General features: G+C 43.3%; 1 long non-coding RNA gene across 1 annotated transcript; it reads left to right on the top strand.

Annotated features, from left to right (window-relative positions):
• The first annotated feature begins 14,823 nt into the window (after positions 1-14,823).
• On the top strand, positions 14,824-16,931 carry LOC149125374 (uncharacterized). Its single transcript, XR_016211393.1, has 3 exons — positions 14,824-15,132; positions 16,030-16,396; positions 16,810-16,931. It is a non-coding gene; the product is annotated as an uncharacterized LOC149125374 (long non-coding RNA).
• Positions 16,932-23,375: the final 6,444 nt, after the last annotated feature.

The raw sequence follows: 23,375 nt of genomic DNA, 5'->3' as shown, positions 1-23,375 counted from the left end.
GGAATGAGTCAAGATGCAGGGCAGTAGAAAAAAGTGAATAATGAAAGATCACAGCAGAAGTAAATAAGAAAGGGTTTGGTGCTGTGGTGTAGTGGGTTAAAGCCTTGACCTGCTGTGCATGCATCCCATATGTTGCTGCTAGGAGACCAGGTGCTCCACTTCCAATCCAGCTCCCTACTAATGCACCAGGGAAATTGGTGGAAGATGGACCGTATTCTACGGTGCTGGCACCCACATGAGAGACTTGGAAGAAGCATCTGGCCTTTCAAATAAATAAATAAATCTTAAAAAAATAGAAGCAGTGTTAGCACTGTTGGAAAACAGACACATAGTTCAATGGAAATGTATAGGCAGCTGAAATAAACCGACTTTTCTACAGGCAACTCCTATTTAACAAAGGAAAGAAACAAACAGGACAAAGAAGAACCCCTTTAGCAAATGTGAAAGGAAAGTGATTATCCATATGTAGAAGCCTGAAAAGATACCCAACACCTCATACACTATGTAAAAGCAACTCAAGGTGAATTAAAAGTCTAAATATAAAACCAAAAACTAAGTAAACATATGAGAAACTATAAAACATTAGCATAGACAACAGTTTTGGGTAAGATTCCAAAAGCACAAGTAACAAAAATAAAATATACAAAGTTGAGCATATCAAATTAAGATACATCTTCACAACAAAGTAATCAACAGAGTGAAGATACAATGGACAGAATGGCAGGAAACATTGAAAACTCTGACTATGACAAAAGATTGATAGCCAGAACATACATATATTGAACTGGGAAAATCAAATAAGAAGCAAAATGTACAGCTAAGAAATGGGCAATGATCAGAACAGATGTTTCTCAGAAGAAGAAATCTCAATGGTCAAGACATAGATGAACATGCCTAATATCACTAGCCATTAGGGAAATGTAAATCAAAACCAATAGCAGACTCCATCTGTGGGAGAAGACAATGCTTGGGTTTTCATTTGTGCAACAAGTGGGTTTAGAGGATGCCGTTTAACATTATAGTGCAGAGTCTACATGGAAGTAAGGAAACCTTAATATTTCCTATTGTACTTGTTAAATTCTTGACCAGTGCCTATTTCCTTTGCCACAAACTTTCCAGTCTCACTACTTTCCTGCTTCTTCCTCTTCTCTGTGGCTTGCAAAAACAGTATACCTTCTATATATAGAGGATACTTTTGTTTTGTTTTATTCCTTATGTCTCATGATGTTCCTCTAAGAAATCACAGCCCTCCAAGTATTCATTCATTTATGCAGTCTGCAGTTTTCATGGGCTACTACATGGCAAAGTACTAGGTTAAAGGAAAGGTATAGGTCAGGAACTTAGCAAAGTTCACAATGATGAAGCCATTGGGGAAATGAACCTGATGGAAGACCTCTCTCTCTCTCTCTCTCTCTCTCTGCCTCTCCTTCTCTCTCTGTGTGACTTTGATTTTCAAATACATAAATAAATCTTTAAAAACTAACTAAATATACTGAAAACCTGGTGGCAACACCTTTCTATCAGAACATGTGAAGCACTCAAACACAGTTTGTCCCAGAAAGTCAACCATAACCGCATATCTTCTACTCCACTTGTGGACATCTCTGTGGGGGGTAAGGGGCACTTATTTCTTCCCCTCTTCTTTCTTACCACTCTCACTGTACTAACTTCTATAGATGCTTCCACAGACCAGTCTCTATGAAATTGTAGAACTAATATCCTCCCATGTCAAAAGTGTCATGGGTTTAAACACAGAACCCAAACTAAGACAAGTAACTGGCCTTCTTAATTACACAGTGTGGAATGTAAGATTCTCAGTGGAGCACTGGGTAATGTAAAGTGCTGGGCAGAGAAAAACTGTTATTTACCATTATTTATGATGCTGTAAGTCTCCACTTTATGCAAACTCAGATTAAAAGAGCTCCAGTTAGTGGGCAGCACTGTTGCATAGTGGGTATAGCTACTGCCTGCCTTGTCAGCATCCTATATGGGTGCCGGTTGGGATCCTGGCTGCTGCACTTCCCATCCAGCTCTCTGCTGTGGCCTGGGAAAACAGTAGAAGTTGGCCCAAATCCCTCATCTCCTGCACCCACCTATGAGACCTGGACAAAGCTCTGCCTTTCAAATAAATAAATAATTATTTAAAAAAAACAGCTTCATCCCAGAAGGAGCTCCTGGCTACTGGCTTCAAATTGGCACAGCTCCACCTATTGCTGCCAATTGGAGAATGAACCATCGGATGGAAGATGTCTCTCTTTCTCTCTCTCTCTCTCTCCTTCTCTCCTCTCTCTGTGTAACTCTTTCAAATGAATAAATAAATCTTTAAAAAAGTAGCTCCAGTTATTGACAACACAGTAGACTTGCATTAATTTTAGTTCCCTTCTCATTTTGCAAAGGGATCAGCGTCAGGCCAAAACAGTGGACAGCCTTGCTAACAGGAGAAGAAATAGCTGAAGACAGAAAATGAAAAGCAGCCAAATACATCATCAAAGAAAGAGAAGTGGACCCCATCCAACACAAACCTTTAAAAGTGGATGCTTACAATTAATGAGTGAAACAGCTGCCCACTGAAATCTTATCTAGGGAGGGAAGATGTCCTAAGTTCTGCTTTTGTAAACTCCAGTCATAAATCTGTCCTAATAAATCTGTCCCCGGCATCTCTTTTACAAACATACTGGACCCACTGACCATTGGAAATGCGGTCCTAAGTCATGTAGGCTGCCATTTAAACCCACCAATGCTGTAACAGCTAAGAAACTTGAATGTGATGCTCAATTCTCAGGAAATCATTCCAGCTGAGCCTAGGGCCATTAATAGAAACTCCTTGGATCCTCCCCTGTCTCTGTGCCTGTTTGAAAGAAGGGAGTTTTCCCACCCCAGGTTTCTGGAACAGCTTCAAATTCCACATTGGAAAAGTCTGATAATTAATACTTGAGAGGGATCAATGCACAAAGCAGCTATTCACGCTTCACACTGCTCCCCACCAGGAAGATGAGGTGCAGGATGAGAGCAGTTGGGCAGATCTTACTCACATCCTCCTTCCCACCCCTCTGCTGCCCCAGGCTCCCTGCTCAAGGCCATCCTGCCCCAACCTGCAGGAACCAGCCCAGGAAACATCAAGAGACCAGGCCAGACTGCATTCTGAGACCACCCACAGTGGGAACCCAGCTTATTTAACTCTAGAGAGTGGGAGTCTTCCCGCCTTCCTCTCTGCGTGTGCAGGTTCCCAGAACGCTGCCCTCTCTCTCCTGTAACCACTAAATAAAGCGCATTAGGGACAGTTTGGGTGAGGTTCTGCAGGAGAGAGTCCGGGCACTTTGAGCCTGGGAAGTAGAGTTGGGAGACAGAGCAGCCCGGGTCCCAGCCCTGAGCTCTGGAGAAGCTGCCAGGATCACTGGTGCCCTGGCACCCACCCTTCTCCCACACGTGTCTCCGCCCCTTCCTGCATGCCAAACCTGCAGCAGAAAGTCCCTGGAGCAGGTACCCTTTCTTCCGGACACACGGGGAGTGAAGCGGGGAGTGTGGGGAAGAGAGTCCCTGGCATGTGGGACCCACAGTTGGAGGATGAAGAGGGAAGAAGCAGCAGGAGGCAGGCTCAGGGTGAGCACTTGGAAACTGCCTGGGATCGCACGTGCAGAGCAGGAGATGCAGTAAATGCCAGAGAAGGAGCAGCACAGCCCCCAGGGCTGACCCTGATCAAGGAATGAACTCCCCTGGTCCAACTCTGAGCCCCAGGGACTGGCAGTGGCAGGTGCATGCCCACAGGCATTTGGAAGGCAGAATATTTTGGAGCTCCTGGGAACTCTGGGAAATGGAGTCCAGGCTGCAGCATCCCTAGAGACACCTGCTGTTCCTCCCAAAGGCTGCAGTTGGGGGTGGGTGCCCACAACCAGAGGGCATTTGCTTTTGTTAAGTCCCTCCTTCCTTTCCTTCCCACCCCAAAATCTCAGGGATCAGTTGCTGTTCCTTTCCTGCATCAAATCTGAAAGAGTGACACTCACTGCTGCTAACTGACCCCAAATCCTGGCTCCCTCATAACCTCTGTCTCTTCCAGAAAAATCTTATTTACTACTATGGCCCTAGAAATCATAAATGACTATGATAGAATGTAACTTTTAACAGAGGTGTAGAAGGCATGGTTTAATATCCAGTTTTGAGAATACAATTTTCATTTGTGTTTTATTGATGTTTATAGTTCTTTTAAGATTTATTGATTTATTTGGAAGTCAGAGTTACAGAGAAGGAGAGCCAGAGACAGACAGAGAGAGAGAGAGAGAGAGAGAGGTTTTCCATGTGCTGGTTCACTCCCCAATTGGCAGCAGCACCACAGTGCAGCCCCCTTATAGTTCTTTTCAAATCATTTTACACTGTCTTTTTATTCATCTAGTACAGAGACAGAAGAATGGACACAGAGCTAACATAGCTGAGTATTCAAGGAGACAGGTTAAGGGGTTAAATGTCTTATATCATTTATACCTTAGATTAATGTGGGGACAGTATTATCTGGAGTTTACAAAGTAGAAACTGAATGGAAAGAGCTTAGAAAAACACGGTGTTTTTTAATATCATTGAAAACCTAACTTATAGGCCCATCAAGGGGCCAGCACTGTGGCATAGCAGGTAAAGCTACTGCCAGCATGGACATTCCATATGGGTGGAGGTTGAGTCCCGGCTACTCTGTTTTTGATCCAACTCTCTGCTATGGCCAGGGAAAGTGGTGGAAGATGGCCCAAGTCCTTGGGCAGCTGCATCTGTGTGGGAGACCCAGAAGAAGCTCCTGGCTGCTGGCATTGGAGCAGTACAGCTCCAGCCATTGTGACCAATTGGTGAGTGAACCAAAAGATGGAAGATGTCTCTCTCTCTCTCTCTCTCCCCTTCTACTCTGTGTAACTCTGACTTTCAAATCAATAAATAAATCTTTTTTTGAAAGCCAATCAACATATAACACTAGCTTAAAAATCTTTCTTTTGTCTTGGGTCTCAGTCTTTAAAATCTGATTTCTCAAAGGGAAAAAATGTGAGAGAGATGAAGAGTACCTACAAAAATAATTTACTGTAATTATTTACTGTAATAATTTACTGTAATGATGTACTGTAATTTACTGTAATAATTTACTGTAAAGATACACATAGGATTATAACTTGTCTAGAAAACAAAGGAGATTCAATGTTGCTATTATTTCATTTTTTTTTTCGACAGTCATAGTGGACAGTGAGAGAGAGAGAAAGAGAAAAAGGTCTTCCTTTTGCCATTGGTTCATCCTCCAATGGCCGTTGCGGCTGGCTCACTGTGCTGATCTGAAGCCAGGAGCCAGGTGCTTCTCCTGGTCTCCCATGGGGTGCAGGGCCCAAGGACTTGGGCCATCCTCCACTGCACTCCCTGGCCACAGCAGAGAGCTGGCCTCTAAGAGGGGCAACTGGGACAGAATCCGGTGCCCTGACCGGGACTAGAACCCAGTGTTCTGGTGCCGCAAGGCGGACGATTAGCCTGTTGAGCCATGGTGCCAGCCTATTTTTTCTTATTTTTAATATCAAGATAATATATAAATATTATGTACTCCTAGGTATTTGTGTGTTGTTTGATATGTTTTATTTTTTAATCAGAAATTCAAAGAGATAACTGGGTAACATGGAGTTCTGTGTTTCTGAATACTTCTCTCAATTAGAGATCATGGGATTAGAGTTGGTGCTAGATTAAGAATGCTTCAATCTTTATCCACTGACTTTACCAGCATTTACTATGTTAAACAATATTCTTTGGGTAGATGGCTCTTTCTTGCCAGACTGTAAACTTCATGGGGTCTAGAAACATATTTGCTTTGACACTAAAACTCAGCATCTTGACAGTCAGTCTTTTAGTTGAATAAATACATGATATACAAACTAAATATTTCTGCCCCTCAAGAACTGCCTAATAGAGAAGAAAATAGAAATCAATTTGATGACTCTCAGTATTAGGTGAATATGTAATTTGTCGTTCTGATATAAGCTTGGTCATAAAAAGGGCATATTAATAATTATACAGAGTTGAAGTGTATGAACACCTAGGGCGAAGCGGGTTAAATGTTCACCCTAGCTATGTAAGGCATTCCATGTCAATAGGAGAGGAAGGAGGAAGAGGGGAGGGAGTGTAGGTGGGAAGGTGGTTATGGTGGGAAGAATCACCATGCTCATTACTTAGCAGCAAAGAGAGAATCTGTGATCATTTGTTGCTTCTGAAAGGGTGATAGGCATTATTTAATTATAATGCAGGCATCAGTGCTCTCCTGTCGCTGAAATAGGAAGTCTATAACTCAGAATTCCTTGCTGTTTCATCAAAAACAATTCAAAATAAAAACCTAATTAAGCATAAGAGGAAGTTATGCATTAGAAGTCTATTCCAACTCTAGGAGGTTCAGGGGTTGGAAAATTCATCCAAAATCTTGCTGAAAAATGTCCCATACATTTTCCATGACCACTACCCATCAGCATAAGCTCTTTTTTAAAAAAGAAAGATTTATTTATTTGAAAGTCAGAGTTACACAGAGAGAGGAGAGGGAGAGAGAGAGAGAGAGAGAGTGAGAGAGAGAGAATCTTCCATCTACTGGTTTACTCCCCAGTTGGATGCAATGCCAGAGCTGAGCTGATCCAAAGCCAGGAGCTAGGATCTTCTTCCAGGTCTCCCATGTGTGTTCAGGGGTCCAAGGACGTGGGTCAGCTTCTACTGCTTTCTCAGGCGATAGCACAGCTGGATCAGAAGTGGAGCAGCCGGGACTCGAACTGTTGACCATATGGGATGCTGGAACTGCAGGCAGCAGCCTTCCTTGCTACACCACAGCACCAGCCCCCATAAGCCCTATCTTCTGCAAAACCAGCACCCCAGACACCAGCCACCACATGGTATCCCATGGCACATTCAACCCTGGCAATGTTCTGCAGCTCCTGCTCCTCTCCACTTTCACTGGAAGAATCTGCAACTCCTTTTTTTGTGCAAGTAATTCTGATTCAGATGATGCCCCTGACACAATTGGCTGGCAAGTGCCATGGCATGTGTCCATGACCTAGCTAAATGCAAAGCTGGGACATTTTAAACTTTTCACTGCCATGGTGAGACACGGACTCCATCTAATGAAGTAGGGGATTTTTCATGGAGTCTAGAGATTCAAATATGACAAAATGACAAATCTTAACCAAAGTGTGCCGTGGTACAGATGAAGAGAATCCAAAATGTATTTTTCTATCTTTTCTTTCTGAGTTAAGTGCCTAAAAACAAAGCCAATGAGGGTTAAACAGACCCATTCTGAAAATTCCTTAACATCTTCATTTTCATCCAAATTAATATATTGCTTAAAGAAAATAAATTTTACATAAATGAAAATGCAGTACCACAGACAATTGTACAGAACATAGGCCCTCAGTTAGCTTCAAACCATCTGGGTCCATTAATGTGTTCTTCCAGAACCCAAGCTTTAGTACAATAGAACCACAGCCTCTGACATTCCTCCTCCACCTTGATGGATCTTGGGTTTTCCTCCCACCTCCCCTCTCCTGTGAATACATCAGTAGCAGGACAAATGGAATCCAAAGATACGATGATGTTATTTAACATGGAATACACATAGTGTTTTAGTCAGTACAATCCTCAATACTACAATAATAATTCCGAGTTCACTGATTATGAAAGTAAGTATATGAAATCTATTCCTAAGTAATCATACCATCGACAGCTGAATGTAGACTTTCAGAGGGAAAGAAACAGAGAATTGTGTAGAGATGTGTATCTCTATAATAGAGATTTACCGCTGTACTTTATAGACAGTACACCATGTTTGTATTTTCTTTTTTTTTTTTTTTTTTTTTGCAGTCCTGCATAGTTTATTACATGCAGCTTGTCAGTTTGGAAATTTTATGATTGGACACTAATATACAACAAATTTTGAATACTTACAGATAATATAGAGCACCCTAGGCCCTCCCAAGGGCAGAAAACAGACCAAGAGCTCATAGACTGGCTGCAACTGCAAGAAGCAGATGAAGATATCGTCAGAAAGATACATATTCCTGCAGTGTGGCTGCTGAACAGTTCTGTCCTTATGGGTCTCATCTCTGTTTCAGATCGTTAAAGAAAGTTACATGCTTTCTGACATTTCTAAAGATTTCACTAATGAGAATCTAAGATATCTTCACTACGCCAAGAGCCTCAGAACAGCCCAAAGACTTGGGCCATCTTCTACTGCTTTCCCAGGCCATAGCAGAGAGCTGGATCAGAAGAGGAGCAGCTGAGACTAGAACCGGAGCCCATAAGGGATGCTGGGACTGCAGGCCAGTGCTTTAACCCGCTGTGCCACAGCACTGGCCACAACGTAGTATTTCTAATAGAAGAGTTGGTTAAGTCATTAACTCCTCTAAAATACAAGTTAAGTATTAGTTTTGAATCTCTGATTCATTCATGAGAAAAACAAAAGATTAATTTTCTCTCTTTGCTTCTGGGTATGAAAATTTTCTTCTAAGAAATTAATCTTGACTTTTACATCTCAGACCCTATTATGAGTCAGTAGAGAATATTGTGGGGTCATATGCTCATTCTATCAAAGGAACATTTCTCCAATTAAAGAAAACATTATGAGCATCCCATATGGGCACTGGTTGGAGTCCTTGCTGCTGCATTTCTGATCCAGCTCCTTGCTATGGCCTGGCAAAGCAGTAGAAAAAGGCCCAAGTGCTTGGGCCCATGCACAAGCATGGGAGACCTTGAAGCTCCTGGCTCCTGGCTTCGGATGAGCCCAGCTCCAGCCGTTGCAGACAACTGGAAAGTGAGCCAGCAGATGGAAGACTTCTCTCTCTCTATGCAACTCTGCCTTTCAAATAAATAAATGAATAAATCTTTGAAAAAAAAAAAAAGATGTCCAAATCTTACATCAATGTACTGGGGTTCAGTGCCTAGCTCTGGTTCCTAACTCCAGCTTCCTGCAAATACCGATCCTATAAGGCAGCACTGATGGCTCAAGTATTCAGGTTTCTGCCCACACATGGGAGATTAAGATTGAGTTCATGGGCTGGCGCCATGGCTCACGTGGTTAATGCTCTGCCTGCAGCACTGGCATCTCATTTGGGTGCCGGGTTCTAGTCCTGGTTATTCTTCTTCCAGTCCAGCTCTCTGCTGTGGCCCAGGAGGGCAGTGGAGGATGGCCCAAGTGCTTGGGCTCCTGCACCTTCATGGAAAACCAGGAAGAAGCACCTGGCTCCGGGCTTTGAATTGGCATAGTGCCAGCTGTAGTGGCCATTTGGGGAATGAACCAGCAGATGGAAGACCTTTCTTTCTGTTTCTCTCACTGTCTTTATCTCTACCTGTCAAATAATTAAAAAAATTGAGTTCACACTCCTGGCTTCAGCCTGACCCAGTTCTTGCTGTTGCAGACATTTGGGGGAGTAAAGCAGAGAATCAGAGTGCATTTTCATTCTCTCTCCCTCTGCCTCCCAATTAAGTAAAAAAAAAAATAAAGAAACTCAAACTGCACTAAAGGTAATAATATAGGTAAGTGTCCCACTTCTTTCATATGACCAACCACTAGGTACTTAAACTTTTCATTTTCTACTCACCACATCCTATGCCCATGGCATTTAATTTCCTAGGTTTTAATTTTTCTTTTCCCTAGGTAAAACGTGACCACTTGGTGCCAGTGCTGTAGCATGAGGTAAGATGCTGCCTGTAATGCGGGTATCCCATATGGGAGCTATCTGAGTCCCAGCGGCTTCCCTTCCAATCTGGCTTCCTGCTAATGGTCCCAGAAAAGCAACAGAAGATAACTGGGGCCTTGCCACCCACATGGGACACCCAGATGAAGTTCCTGTCTTCAGTCTGGCCCAGCCCAGGCCACTGCAGCCACCTGAGGAGTAAACCAGCAGATAGATAATCTGTCTCTTCCACTCTGCTACATTTTCAAATACATGCATCAATCTTCCTTTAAAAAATAAAAATAAAAACCACTTAAGCTGTCAAAGGTATACAAGGAAGAAGCTTACAGCACTGAAAAATTCAGGACCTAAAACATCTTCATGATTGAAAAAAGCAAAGCAAAGAGCAATATACAGAATGATACTGAGTGGGTTTTTAAAAGCATATATTTTGGTCCCTAAATTTCTAAACCATAACATGATTATCATATATATATATATATATATTTATATATTTTTAAGATTTGTTTTATTTCCTTGAGAAAGGTCTTCCATCTGCTGGTTCACTCCCCAAATTGCTGAAAACCTGGGGCTTGGCCAGGGCAAAGCTAGGAGTAGGGGCCAGTGCTATGGTACAGCAGATTAACACGCTGGCCTGAAGCACTGGCATCCCATAAGTGCGCTGGTTCAAGACCCAGCTGCTCCACTTCTGATCAAGCTTTCAGCTTAGGCCTGGGAAAGCAGTAGGAGATGGCCCAAGTCCTTGGGCCCCTGCACCTAAGTGGGAGACCTGGAAGAAGCTCCTGGTTCCTGGCTTCAGATCAGTGCAGCTCCAGCCATTGCAACCAGTTGGGGAGTAAACCATCAGATGGAAGACCTCCCTCTCCTTCTCTCTCTCTCTCTCTCTGTGTGTGTGTGTGTGTGTGTGTGTGTGTGGAACTCCTTCAAAGATTTAAACAAATCTTTAAAAAAAAAGCCAGGAGTCAGGGAAATTTCATCCAGGTCTCTCGCTTGGGTGCAGGACCCAAGGATTTGTACCATATTCTGCTGCTTTCCCAGGTATGTTAGCAGGGAGCTGGATCAGAAGCAGAACATGCAATTGGTGCCCATAGAGGATGCTGGTGCAGCAGGTGTTGGTATAACCCATTTTGCCACAGTGTTTGCCCCGTAACAATTTTTAATTCCTAGTAATTAAAAGGGAAGAAAGAAGTATGGCAGGATATCTTTTTTTAAAAGAATTATTTTATTTATTTGAAAAAGTTATATAGAGAGGGAGAGAGAGAGAGAGAGAGAGAGAGAATCTTCTTTCTGCTGGTTCACTCCCCAAATGGCTACAATGGACAGAGCTGAGCTGATCTGAAGCCAGGAGCCAGGAGCTTCTTATGGGTCTCCCACATGAGCGAAAGGGCCCAAGAACTTGGGCCATCCTCTACTGCTTTCCCAGGTGCACTAGCCAGGGCTCTACCAGCACTCATATGGGATGCCTGTATTTCAGGCCAGGGCTTTAACCTGATGTGTCACAGTGCTGGCTCCAACAGGTGACCTTTTACTCTCAATAATCTCTTTTTGGTATTGGCAGCAGTTTGTGATTTTTTGTTTATTTGCCTTCTTCTTAATCTATATTTTTAAAAAAATTACAAAAAGTTCCAGCACCCTGAGAACCTCCATCACAAGGGCATACAATCAGATGTTTGTCCAGAAAAGGGTGGTGTAGATACAAGGTGGAAAATGCAAGGAGAGTTGATTCATCTTTCTCAGGCTGTGGTTTCCATGGGCAACTTTTACAACCAACTGCCTTATTTGTTCCTCTTCCACAGAGTGGAAAACATGTTAAGTCATCCTATTTAGCCAAAAGCCAGTGGCAGCACTTCAATATGTCATCAATCTAGGGCCAGCATTGTGACACAACGGGGTAAGTTGCCAACTGCAACAGCAGGATGCCTTATGGCACTGCTTTGAGACTCACATCCTTCACTTCTCATCCAGCTCTTTGCTTGAGAAAGCAGCAAAGATTGCCCAAGAGTTTGGGTTCCTGCACCCACATGGGGGACTGGGACACAGTTCCAGGGTCCTGGCTTCAGCCTGGCTCAGCCCCAGCTATTGTGGCCATCTGGAAGTGAGCCAGCAGATGAAAGATAGAGATCTCTCTCTCTCTCTATTCCTTTTACCTAAACATACATTACATAAATAAATGAAGATGCATCAATATAGCAACTTTTTGAGGAAAAGTCTTCTGATTATTGCAGGTATTGTCTCAATGCATAAAAATATTCAAACACAAAAATTATAAACTGATTTACATTTATATTTCTCAGCCACATACTTTTCAGAAAAAATTGTCTGCCACTCACCATCAGGTATGAGTCTGAAAGAATTCATTAAAAAATCAAGTAATTTTACTAAACACAAAAACCTCTAGTATAGGCTGCATATGAACCAGTGGCTTCCATGGGTATACACAGATTGATTTTTGTTAATTTATAGGGATCACTGCGCTTCCCTGGCATGGAGCTGTCTGAAGAGTTTAAACACTGATGGGTGCTTATTATTCAGAGTGCATTTATTAAATATCTATCATGAACTCCACACTCTATAAATCTATTTCAAATATGTTGATATTTAATGGTACTTACACACTTACAAACTGAGCTAATCCTCCTAACTTCTCTCTGGAAAAGCTATGCCTTTGACATTGCCTTTTTTCACACATATGGAAATGCATACTATGCTTCTGTATGGTACTTCAGAATTTATAAAAGGCTTTTCAGGTAAGATTTACATAACATCATGTGAAAGTGGCCAAAGGACACAGTCTTCTCATTACAGAGGGGAGAGGTATGAAGTGACTCTCCGAACAGTTACTCAGATTCTATCAGTCAGGTTCAGAATCTTACTAGGTATCAGATACACATCTAGATGTTTTTTCCCTACTGTCTCTTTGTCAGAATTCCCAGCCTATGAGTGAACTTCAGTCTGAATGAATGCTAATATTCAAGGTTCTAAGTGAAAAAATTACTGAGGTTTGTATTGGTGAGTAAAGCATGTGTCTAAATGTTACTTGTATTTAATAATCAGTGTTGAATCATAAGAAACTGAATATAAGATTACGCAAATTTTAAGATGAAGAGCATATATTTAAAACCACATTCTTACATGAGATCCCAGTGGAAAGAACAGGTCTTCAAAGAGGGAGGTGCCTTTCTCTGAAGGGAGGAGAGAACCTCCACTTTGACTATGACCGTGTCTAAACAAGATAAGAGTCGGAGAACTCAAGGGGCTTCCATAGCCTTGGAAACTCATGACTGGTGCATAGGGAGATTACTGATGCCATAAACAGGAGTGTCAATTTGTAAAGTCAACAACAGGAGTCACTGTGCACTTACTCCTCATGTAGGATCTCTATCCTTAATGTGCTGTACATTGAGATTTAATGCTATAACGAGTACTCAAACAATATATTTCACTTTGTGTTTCTATGGGGGTGCAAACTGTTGAAATCCTTACTTAATGCATACTAAACTGATCCTCTATAAAAAAAAAATTATCAATTCCCAACTTGACTCTCACTGGGATTAAACATGACAATAGGTCTGCTCTGATTTCATCATCATTTAAAAAAAATCATCTATTATTTTTCACTTTATGTTTCTGTGTGGGAGCAAACTGTTGAAATCCTTACTTAAGGTATACTAAGCTGATCTTCTGTATATTAAGATAATCAAAAATGAATCTTGATGTGAATGGAAGGGGAGAGGGAATGGGAGGGGGGAGGGTTGTGGGTGGGAAGGACAGTATGGGGGGGGAAGCCATTGTAACCCATGAGTCGTACTTTGGAAATTTATATTCATTAAATAAAAGATAAAAAAAATAAAAAAAAATAAAACCACATTCTTACATTTTGCAAATGTGTTGAAACACCTTACTGGAGCATGCGTTTGGCATAGTGGTAAAGCATTCCACATCCCAGTCAGAATGCCCAGGGCTCAAGCCCTAGCCCTGCTTCTGCTTCTGGCTTCCTGCTAACCGAACCCTGGGAGGCAGCAGCTGATGGTTCAAGTACTTGAGTCCCTGCCACCTGTGTGGGAGACCCACACTGAGTTCCTGGCTTCAGCCTGACCCAGCTCTGGTTGGTGCAGACATTTGAGGAATGAGCAGTAAATAGAAGGGCTCTCTCTGCCTTGCAAATAAACAAAAATAACTATACAGACCTTTTCTTAAGGTGTCTTGCTCACATCTAATGATTTCCCTTTTCACAGTTAAATGCCTAACTGTCGTCTTTAGTAACAATGCATGTTTTGCTCTCCATGTCCTCTCCTGAGCTCCAAGTACTGGCAGCTCACCCTGGTATGCTGACTGGTTCCAATGTTCAAGTACTCATCTCCCATATTCTTTTGGTGGGTCTACCAGAAAGAAAGGAGAGTATCTACAGTAATTAATATCTTACTGTTGCTCTTGCTGTCCACCTGCAGGCCTGAAGAATGACCACCTGAATACACACTGTGAAGTTCTGGACGTAGTTTCCAAACTTCAGTCACTTTGCAGCTGAGGGACTCTGTCCTCGTCAATCACCTGAAAGCCTGCAGGAGTAGGGAGAAGCTGTGTTTGAAGAATTCACAAATACAGTGCATTGAAGCCAACCACTACCACCCCCACCACACCCCTACTTCAGGGTTCTGGCAAATCCCAAACCAGGAGTTTGGGACCAGGAGTGGCTCAGGAGGTGACCTTGACTCCTTACTCTGAACAGCTCCAAAGTGCCTGGTGCACCCAGTGGGAGCTCAGCGCCTCGACCTCCCACCCTCCTGCCCTTGCCACCAGGATGCCCGGCTCCCAGAGCCTCCAGGAGGCCTGCAGCAGACCCGCAGGTCCAGGTGCACTGGGATGTGCGTCCAGAGCTAACCCAAAATACAGGCCCAGCTCAAGTGTCACCTCCCCACAAAGTCACTGTCTCCTACTCCTTCCCGGAAGGCTGCAGGCTAGCACCCAGCACTGGGAGCTGGGGCATTTGGGGTTCACCCACTCTCCCATGAAGGAAGATGCCCCTATGGGAACCCCGCTCCACCTGTGGGCAGGGCTGGGGGAAGAAGGGCCGAGACAGCCTCCACCCTAGGACTGTAGCCTGGCAAAGTCCAGCACCTCAGCGCCCTTGCCGGGCATAGAGTCTCTCTAAGTGTATCTGAGCCAGGGCCTCAGCCATTGGCAGCTCTCTTATTCCAGAATCTGCTGCAGGGCAGCTCAGGCTCAGCCCAGCAGGGGGCCTCAGGCCGATCATTGCTGCCCTGAGGCAGGACCAGGGTTGCAAGACCCGCCCCATGCTAGGCTGCCTATATAGTCGGTGGTCATTTGTGGGCAGCTGGTAGTTGCAGTGTGTACGCGTGACATGGGTGGTGTTAGGTTCTTGGCCGTTTCGCTCCTTGTGGCTAGAATGCAGGCGGTGGCCTGAGAGTCAGGAGGGGCAGGAGAAGAAGAGACAGACCTGGTGAGTGTGACCACCCACCTCTCCCGCCAGCCCTGCTGGCTGAGGCTTGCAGCACGTGCTGCACTTGGGGAAGCAATGAAGGCCAACTCTCAGCAGGAAAACCAAGTGTGCGGTGCTGATTTGCTCACTGATGCAGCCTCTATGTGGTCTGCATGGGCAGACAGGGGGAAGGGTTTGGTAGGAGGGTGCTGGAGGCGCACTGGGCCCTTGTGCAGCTGCCTGCTGTAGGCATCCAGGGCAGCAGAGTCCTGCGGGGTCCCTAGAGATCCTGGACATGCTGTGCCTTCCGTCATCCACCCTCCTGCACTGCTGCTGTGGGCAGTGCTTCTGCGGTTGATATCTCATTTGAGTCCATGGTCATTTTCTCATGATGGGCTGATCTCACACAGTGACAATCATGGAACAAATCACTGTTCTGTGGCATCTGCCTCCCAGGAGCATTGCAGGTGGACAGGGGGAAACGGGTGACTGATGGCACCTCCTGTGCATGGTCTCTGGCCCATCCAGGACCAAAGGTGGAAAGGGAAGGAGAGGAGCCGGCTCAAGGCAGTCCCACTGCAGGTTCCATCAAGTGCAAAATGTCTTCTGATTGCAGTTAACCTTTCAGGGAAACTGTCTCCTTTTGTGGGCCAGAGACAGCATCTGTTTTATTAGCTGTGCAGTGTATTGATAATTAAAATTTGGGCAGTCCTATCTTTACTCCTCACAGCATAGTTACATTCTGAGGAACTGATGAAACTGCTCAGTACTTCAGGGCTGAGTGTAATATTAGGTGGGCAAGCCTGTTGGCTTTTGGTTTATAGCTATTGGGCAATTTTAGTTGGTAAAAATGCATTCAGGCTCAGTAGTGTATTCAAGGATGACCACTTAGTGAAATGTCTTTTTTTTTTTTTTGAGGTTAAGAGTATTGAAGACCGGGTTGAGCTACCTATGACAAAACTCCACCATTCCTGGGAAGGCCACAATTGGCAAGAAAAGCAGGTAGCAAGCTTTCATCAAGGAAGTTGAGATTCCTGTGTTTGCAATCTGAAGAGCTCACTGCTGAGCTGGGAGGGGAACTGCTCTGAGCACAACTCATTAGAGAACTGCTCTTGCAGACCTTCCCCGAAGGAAGGAGTGTTGTGGTCAGAAGCATTCCAGGAGCTGCTGGCCAGCAATTGTGAATTAGACTTGAATTGAATCCATTGCAAGTATCACAAGAGTGCAGAAAGGCTGTGTCCTCAAATGAGCAGCTCACCAAGGAGAATTCCACTTAACCTAGAAGGTCTGTTTATCTCTGCTTATTTCGCAGCATATTCACACCAGGTGGGGAGGATAAATCACCCTTCAGCTCTGCAATGGCAGTGCTCTTGGTTGAGGCTGAGGATGCTTTTCATTGCATGCAGTGTTTGCAAGAGACTTAGTTCCCTGAGGATTTATGCCTCTCCTGTAAATACATTTTTGGCACTAAAACAAACTGAAGTATATCTGTTTTAGTAGTATGGAACCAACTTAAGTATTTTGCCTACTGGCATTTTTGTCTTTAAAGAGCTAAATCCGCAGGATTACAGGATTGAGTAAAAACTAGAGAATAGCTAATCCTAGTACTAGAAAAGCACAAGGGATTATTTGATCATTAGCTTCCTCATATTCCTCATGTTTCTTTTTATTTTTCTACCTTCTCTTCCCTACCTACAGATGGTCTGGCTGTATTGGAGGCTTTTTTAAAAACTGAATTCTGTGAAGAAAATATAGGCTACTGGCTGGCTTATGAAAACTTCCAAAAAAATCCACCCACCCCAGAAGCTATCCTTATATTCAAGAAAAATATATACACTCTTCTTAGAAAAAGGCCCAATAGAGGTAAGACACAATTCCTCATTTTAGCATAAAGTGTACACCTTTACATCAAGAAGCAACAAAAGAAGTAAAGACATAAGACTAATCAAAGGCCAGGGAATCTGAAAACTTCCTCTCCTGGTGCCCTGTCTTTCAAATAAGTATCCCTAGACCTGGCAGGTGGAGCTCCTCACACATTACAGCTTCTGATTTTCACTTTCAAAGAGCAGAGCCCCATTCTCTAACAAAGGATAATGAGTGATCTTTGTCTCAGATGAACATGCTTTCAAACCGAAACTCTTATTATCCAAAATATACAAGAAGCTATGACTCCCAGCTTTACAACTGCCTAGAAAAGGGTGTATTACTTGATGGAGAATAACTTTCTGAAGTTGTATTTATTCGCAAGGCATAGTAAGAGAGAGAAAAAAAAAGGGAAATGCAGAGGTCCACCTGCTGATTCACTCCCTAAATGTCCACAATGGCCAGGGCTGGGCCAGGCTGAAGCCAGCAGCTTCCTCCAGGTCTCCCATGTAGGGGCAGAGGACCAAGTGCTTGGGCCATTCTCTGCTGCTTTACCCAGCAAGGAGCTGGGGAAGGAGTAGAGCAGCTGGGAGTCAAACTGGCATCCATGTGGGATGTTATTGCTGCAGGCAGCAGTGTAACTTGCTATGCCACAACACCAGCCCCCAGAAAGAACTCTTATCCCTGGTCTTTCTTTTGAGACAGAATGCTATCAGAACAGCTTCCACCACCGTGAAGACACAGGCAGGAAATACGTGGTCTGAGTGGGGTGGGTCTCACTGGAAAAGCAGGACTCTGAGATGGAAGATAATGCAATGGAATGCTGTTGTTCTAGACTCACTTAAAATCAATAGGTCTGGGATTCTGTGGCCTTAGCTACCTAGCTCTACATCTTTCCTTAAATCCATCCATGTTACCACATGGTTTTAGTTCTAGGTTTTAAGTCCAAACTAATGTAACATGTTTATTATGTAGAATCATCCATGCTATTGTTGTGTATTGCTGAACCTGAAGTGATGTTTGAATTGTTAAATGGTATATAAAATAGTGAGTGCTCATGTGTAGAAAACCACAGTGGCTGTTCCAAGTGCCAAACACTCTTGAAGGCAGTTAAGCTTTGAAGTGGTCTTTGAATATTTGAATACATTTATTTTGATAAATAATGCCATTGAATACTCAGAGTCCAGGTGTGAGTTGATTTGATTTTGGTAACTGGAAATATGACCAACATAAGATCTTTGTAGTAGAGAAGAAGCATGCATTACTGAATCTGTGCAGGGAGAACTGACAGCCCCCAGAGCTGAGATGAGGGTGGCAAGGAAGATGCTCTTTTATAAACCTAAGTCACAGCACATCTTTAGAACAACCCAGGGTTAAAATTACTAACAGAATCTTTTATTAAACATCAAGTTCTTTGATGAGAATAGAAAATTGACCTAATTCCCTTCTTGAGGATCAAGAACCAGCTAAATAGGAGGCTGCGGTGGTGACCTCGAAGGGGTTGGGGCCCAGGCTCAGGGGTTGTGGGTCACAATGGCTGGCCCAGAGTGACTGTGGGCTCCCCGGTTCGAGGGCCAGCAACATGGCTCAGAGCTCCAGAGGTCCGGGGAGGCCTGCTGGGCCGTTTCCTGCTTCCTTCTTTGGGCAGAGGTCAGGGATCACAAAGTGACCTAAAGTGACCAGTTTGGGGTGGAAATCCCTGAGGCACCACTGGAGCCTGGGCCGGGCCTGCAGGCAGGGCAGAAGCAGAGGGGAGATGCCCGGGACCTGTGGGCCAAGGCTGCAGGTGTTCCTGTTGGCCCCCAGGCACCCTCGAGTCCTCAGCCTCTCTCACAAAGGAAAAGCGCGTGCATCTCAGACCATTTTTACCCTTAATTCCACTTTAAAGAAAGGTTTATCGAGGCCGGTGCCGTGGTATGGGGGTGCAACCACAGCCTGCAGGTACTGCATCATGGGCACCGGTTCCATTCCCTGCCACCCTACTTCCTGTCCCACTCCAGCCAATGAGTGCAGTGGTGATGGACAGGTGCTTGGACCCCACACCATGTGGAAGAGGGGTGGGGGCTCATGGGCCTTCAGCCTCACCCAAACCTTGGGGATTCAAACCATCAGATGGAAGACCCCTGTCTCTATGCCTTTCAAATAAATCTCTTAAAATAAATAAAGAAACGCAAAAAAAAAAAAAAAAAGAACCGGCTAAGTAGAAGTGAACTGCATGGAGACAAACACTAATATTACATTACTCAACTCTCCACTGCTCCAATGAACAAAGAAGACAAATAAGAGGGATATAGGCCTCCCCTTCCTTGTTATCCTTCCCTTGGTTCCAACTAGCATGGGCTTCCAGAAAATGTACAGGGAATCCATTCTCTTCTGTGGTCAATACATGATCTCAGAATTTCCCTTATTCATTTGCCTAACAGATTTTGATTATGTTACTCTAGGGAAAGGGAAGGCAACACAACTGCCCTTTTCCCCCATTTTTAAAATCTATTATGTATTTGAAAGGCAGAGTTACAGAGAAGGGGTAGAGACAGATCTTCCATCTGCTGGTTCACTTCCCAAATTGGCCTCAGCTGAGCCAATCTAAAGCCAGGTGCTTCTGCCAGGCCTCCCACATGAATGCAATGGTTCAAGCACTTGGGCCACCTTCTGACACTTTCCCAGACACATTAGTAGGGAGCTAGATTGGAAGTGGAGCAGCTGGGACTTGAATCAGCACTCATATGGGATGCTGACACAGCAGGCCATGGCTTTACCCACTGTGTTGGTACCATGTGTGTGTGTGTGTGTGTGTGTGTGTGTGTGTATGTATGTATTTTTATTTCAAAGACTCATTTATTTATTTGAAAGGCAAGGTTAGAGAGGGAGAGACATAAGAAGAGAGATCTTTCAACCTCTGGTTCACTCACCAAATGTCCACAACAGCAGAGGCTGGGCCAAGCCAAAGCCTGGAGGCTGAACAGCAGATAATCTTTAGTTATTAATTTAAAATGAATAGGCTGTAGCTGGTGCTGTGGCATATAAGGTAAAGCCACCACCTGCAGTGCTGGCAAATATTATGGGCACTGGCTCATGTCCCAGCTGCACTGCTTCTAATCTAGCTCCCTGCTAATGTGCCTGGGAAAGAAGCAGGAGATGGCCCAAATACTTGGGCCCCTGAATCCATGTGGGAGACCTGGAAGAAGCACCTGGCTTTGGATTAGTCCAGCTCCAGCTGCTTGCAGCCACGGGGGGGGGGGTAAAACAGCAGACAGAACATCTCTGTTTCTTATGTGTCTCTCTCTATAATTCTGTCTTTCAAATAAATAAATAAATCTTTAAAAAAGGTTTATTAATGTATGCTATAATCCAATCCAGTAAAAGTAAGAGAAGCATTAAATATTGCTACCTATATTTTTATTTATTATTTATTTTTTAATTTTTTTAAACTTTTATTTAGTAAATATAATTTTCCAAAGAACAGTTTATGGATTACAAAGACTTCGCCACCCATAACTTCCCTCCCACCAGCACCCCTCCCATCTCCCACTCCCTCTCCCATTCCATTCACATCAAGATTCATTTTCAATTATCTTTATACACAGAAGATTGATTTAGTATATATTAAGTAAAGATTTCATCAGTTTGCAGCACACAGAACATAAAGTGTAAAATACTGTTTCAGTACTAGTTATAGCATTACTTCACATTGGACAACACATTAAGGACAGAGATCCTACATAAGGAGTAAGCACACAGTGATTCCTGTTGTTGACTGAACAATCTGACACTCTTATTTATGGCATCAGAAATCTCCCTGGGCTCTAGTCATGAGTTGCCAAGGCTATGGAAGCCTCTTGAGTTCACTGACTTCGATCTTACTTAGACAAGGTCATAGTCAAAGTGGAAGTTCTCTCCTCCCTTCAGAGAAAGGTACCTCCTTCTTTGATGGCCCGTTCTTTCTACTGGGATCTCACTCACAGAGATCTTTTATTTATCTCTTTTTTTTTCTTTTTTGCCAGGTGGGTTTCCATACCTAAAATACTCTCATGGGCTCTTCAGCCAGATCTGAGTGCCTTAAGGGCTGATTCTGAGGCCAGAGTGCTGTTTAGGACATCTGCCATTCTACGAGACTGCTGTGTATCGCACTTCCCATGCTACCTATATTTTATATAGTCTAAGTATTGTATAAACTAAAATATACAACACTAGGAGTATGCCATCAGTAATTACACTACCAATCTCAGTGATTATAAATAAGAATTTTAGCAACTATACTGATTCTGAACAGTGATTCAATGATTCTGCTTTTAAATTTAAAAATGCCCATGAACTTGAATGTTTCTGTGTAGCTTCTCATAGAACTACAAGCTTTAGAATTTCTTTGCTGTTTAGCATTTCATCTTCAGTGCCAACTTGATTATTACACTGCCAGTTTATAAAACACTTCACAGTCATGTGAACCTTACCATAAGATAGGACTGTGTAGAATAAATCCTTTAACTATAAAGACAATCTTATCTCACAAGGGAGGAAGATCCAGAGGGGTCAAATGACTTGCCATGGTCACTTAGCTCTGTCAGCACAGAAACAAGGCAATCTCTCAGCTTCCTGCCACCTCCCCTTACACCACCTGCCTCAACTAGATGAGCCTGTAATTTTAAGGACACTCAGGCCCCATGAGTTTAAATGAATTTTTCAAGGTTACATGACAAGTACCAAAGCCAGAAGCAAAAATTATTGCTTCCATCTTTCTCTTCCTTGTCCACAATGGAAGTCTGATGTACAGTTATGCATTATTCTAATTTCATTTACAACCAAGAAGCATTATTTTTCCCCAAATTTAGCAATGAAACTACTTTTTTCCATTGAGGAAGTTATTTTAATGGATGATACAAACATACTTGTTTTGTTTTTTACTTTGAGATGCAAAGAAATGAACAAGTAGACGGAGAAGTGGAATTCACCCTCTAGTTCACTGCTGAAATATCCACAGTGGCCAGGGCTGGCCCAGGATCAGGGAACCCAAACATCTGAGCCATCACTTTCTAGCTCCCAGGGTCTGCATTATCAGGAAATTGGAGGCACGGGCTGGAACCAGAAATCAAACCCAGAAACTCCAATGTGGGACACAGGCATCTGAAACACAAGGCTACACCCTGGCTTCCAGACTTGTTTTTTCACCAGTCCTCTGAAAGGGAAAGTTAATTACAACCTGAAATCCAAGACTCTGGAGTCCTCAGGTGTGTGTGTCTATGTAAGTTAATCATGAGAGTTACAAAGTTTGCCCAAGACTCTGCAGTTTAGAGAGAACAGAAAAGTGAAACATATGTCAGAGGATGTCAGCATTGGAGAGGTGGCTGTGCTCTAGAAGGAGGCTGAGGAGGACAAGTCCATAGGGAGCAGCAGCTTGATTTAGTCACAAGGAAACTGGCTGTTTCTGGATTCATCCACCCCTCCCAGTTGACTGGCTGTGGAATTCTGATTGAATTCACCTGAAAATCGCACTAACACTGGATTTGGAGGGAATTAATATCTGTCCCCTCAGCAAAAGGGTTCCATTTCTTTTTCCAAATCACAAACACTCATGTTGGTCGTGTTGTCTGTAGATTTCTAAGCATGAAATGCCAATTTGTTGTTTCTTTTTTTTTTTTTAATTTCATAATAGCTACTCTGTCTGAACTCTTGTTTGTATTGCATCAGAATACAAAATTTGGAGAGGAAGAAGGCAAAACCAACTCAGACCCAGAAAACATTTAGAAAATTGCTGCTCAAGAAACCAAAAATCAGCTGAGGCACACAAAACAATGACAGCAAGCCAGAATTGGAGCAAGCCAACAGCTGTGCCCTGATTCAAAAAGACCATTCCTCCCATGCCCTGAACTCCATATTCCAGCCTCAAAACCAAAGCTCACATCAGAAAATTCATTACAAATCATGATAAATAAGACAAATGTGAAAAAAGCCAAAGAAAATCCAAGAGTATTTAGTGATATTAAGCTTGATTTAGTCCCATGTAAACGGCTGTTTCTGGATTCATCCACCCCTCCCAGCTGAATGGCTGTGGAATTCTGATTGAATTCACCTGAAAATCACACTCACACTTGATTTGGTGGGAATTACTATCTGGTGCTGGTTCTGCGGGCTGGGGCTTTAACACACTGTGCGATAGCACTGGCCCCTGTAAGTGGTTTTCTTAATTAGGTAAGGTAAATTTTATTCTCAGGGAATATATAGAAACAAGATGTATGATGAATTTGTCATGACTATCAATCATTGCATTTATCCAAGAAAAGGCAATGTCGTCTCTCATTTTCTGTTGCCATGGCAAAATATATATTTGTTATATGATTTCAATAGAAGCTTGAAGGACAGTATTCTAAATTTTGGGTCATAATGTCCAACACAGTCTTTAGTGT

This window comes from Oryctolagus cuniculus, chromosome 7, assembly GCF_051225735.1.
Source record: "Oryctolagus cuniculus isolate XC-2025 breed Fujian yellow rabbit chromosome 7, ASM5122573v1, whole genome shotgun sequence".
NCBI lineage: Eukaryota > Metazoa > Chordata > Mammalia > Lagomorpha > Leporidae > Oryctolagus > Oryctolagus cuniculus.
Note: the sequence above shows the minus strand (reverse complement) of the source record. Positions and strands in the feature narration are given on the sequence as shown.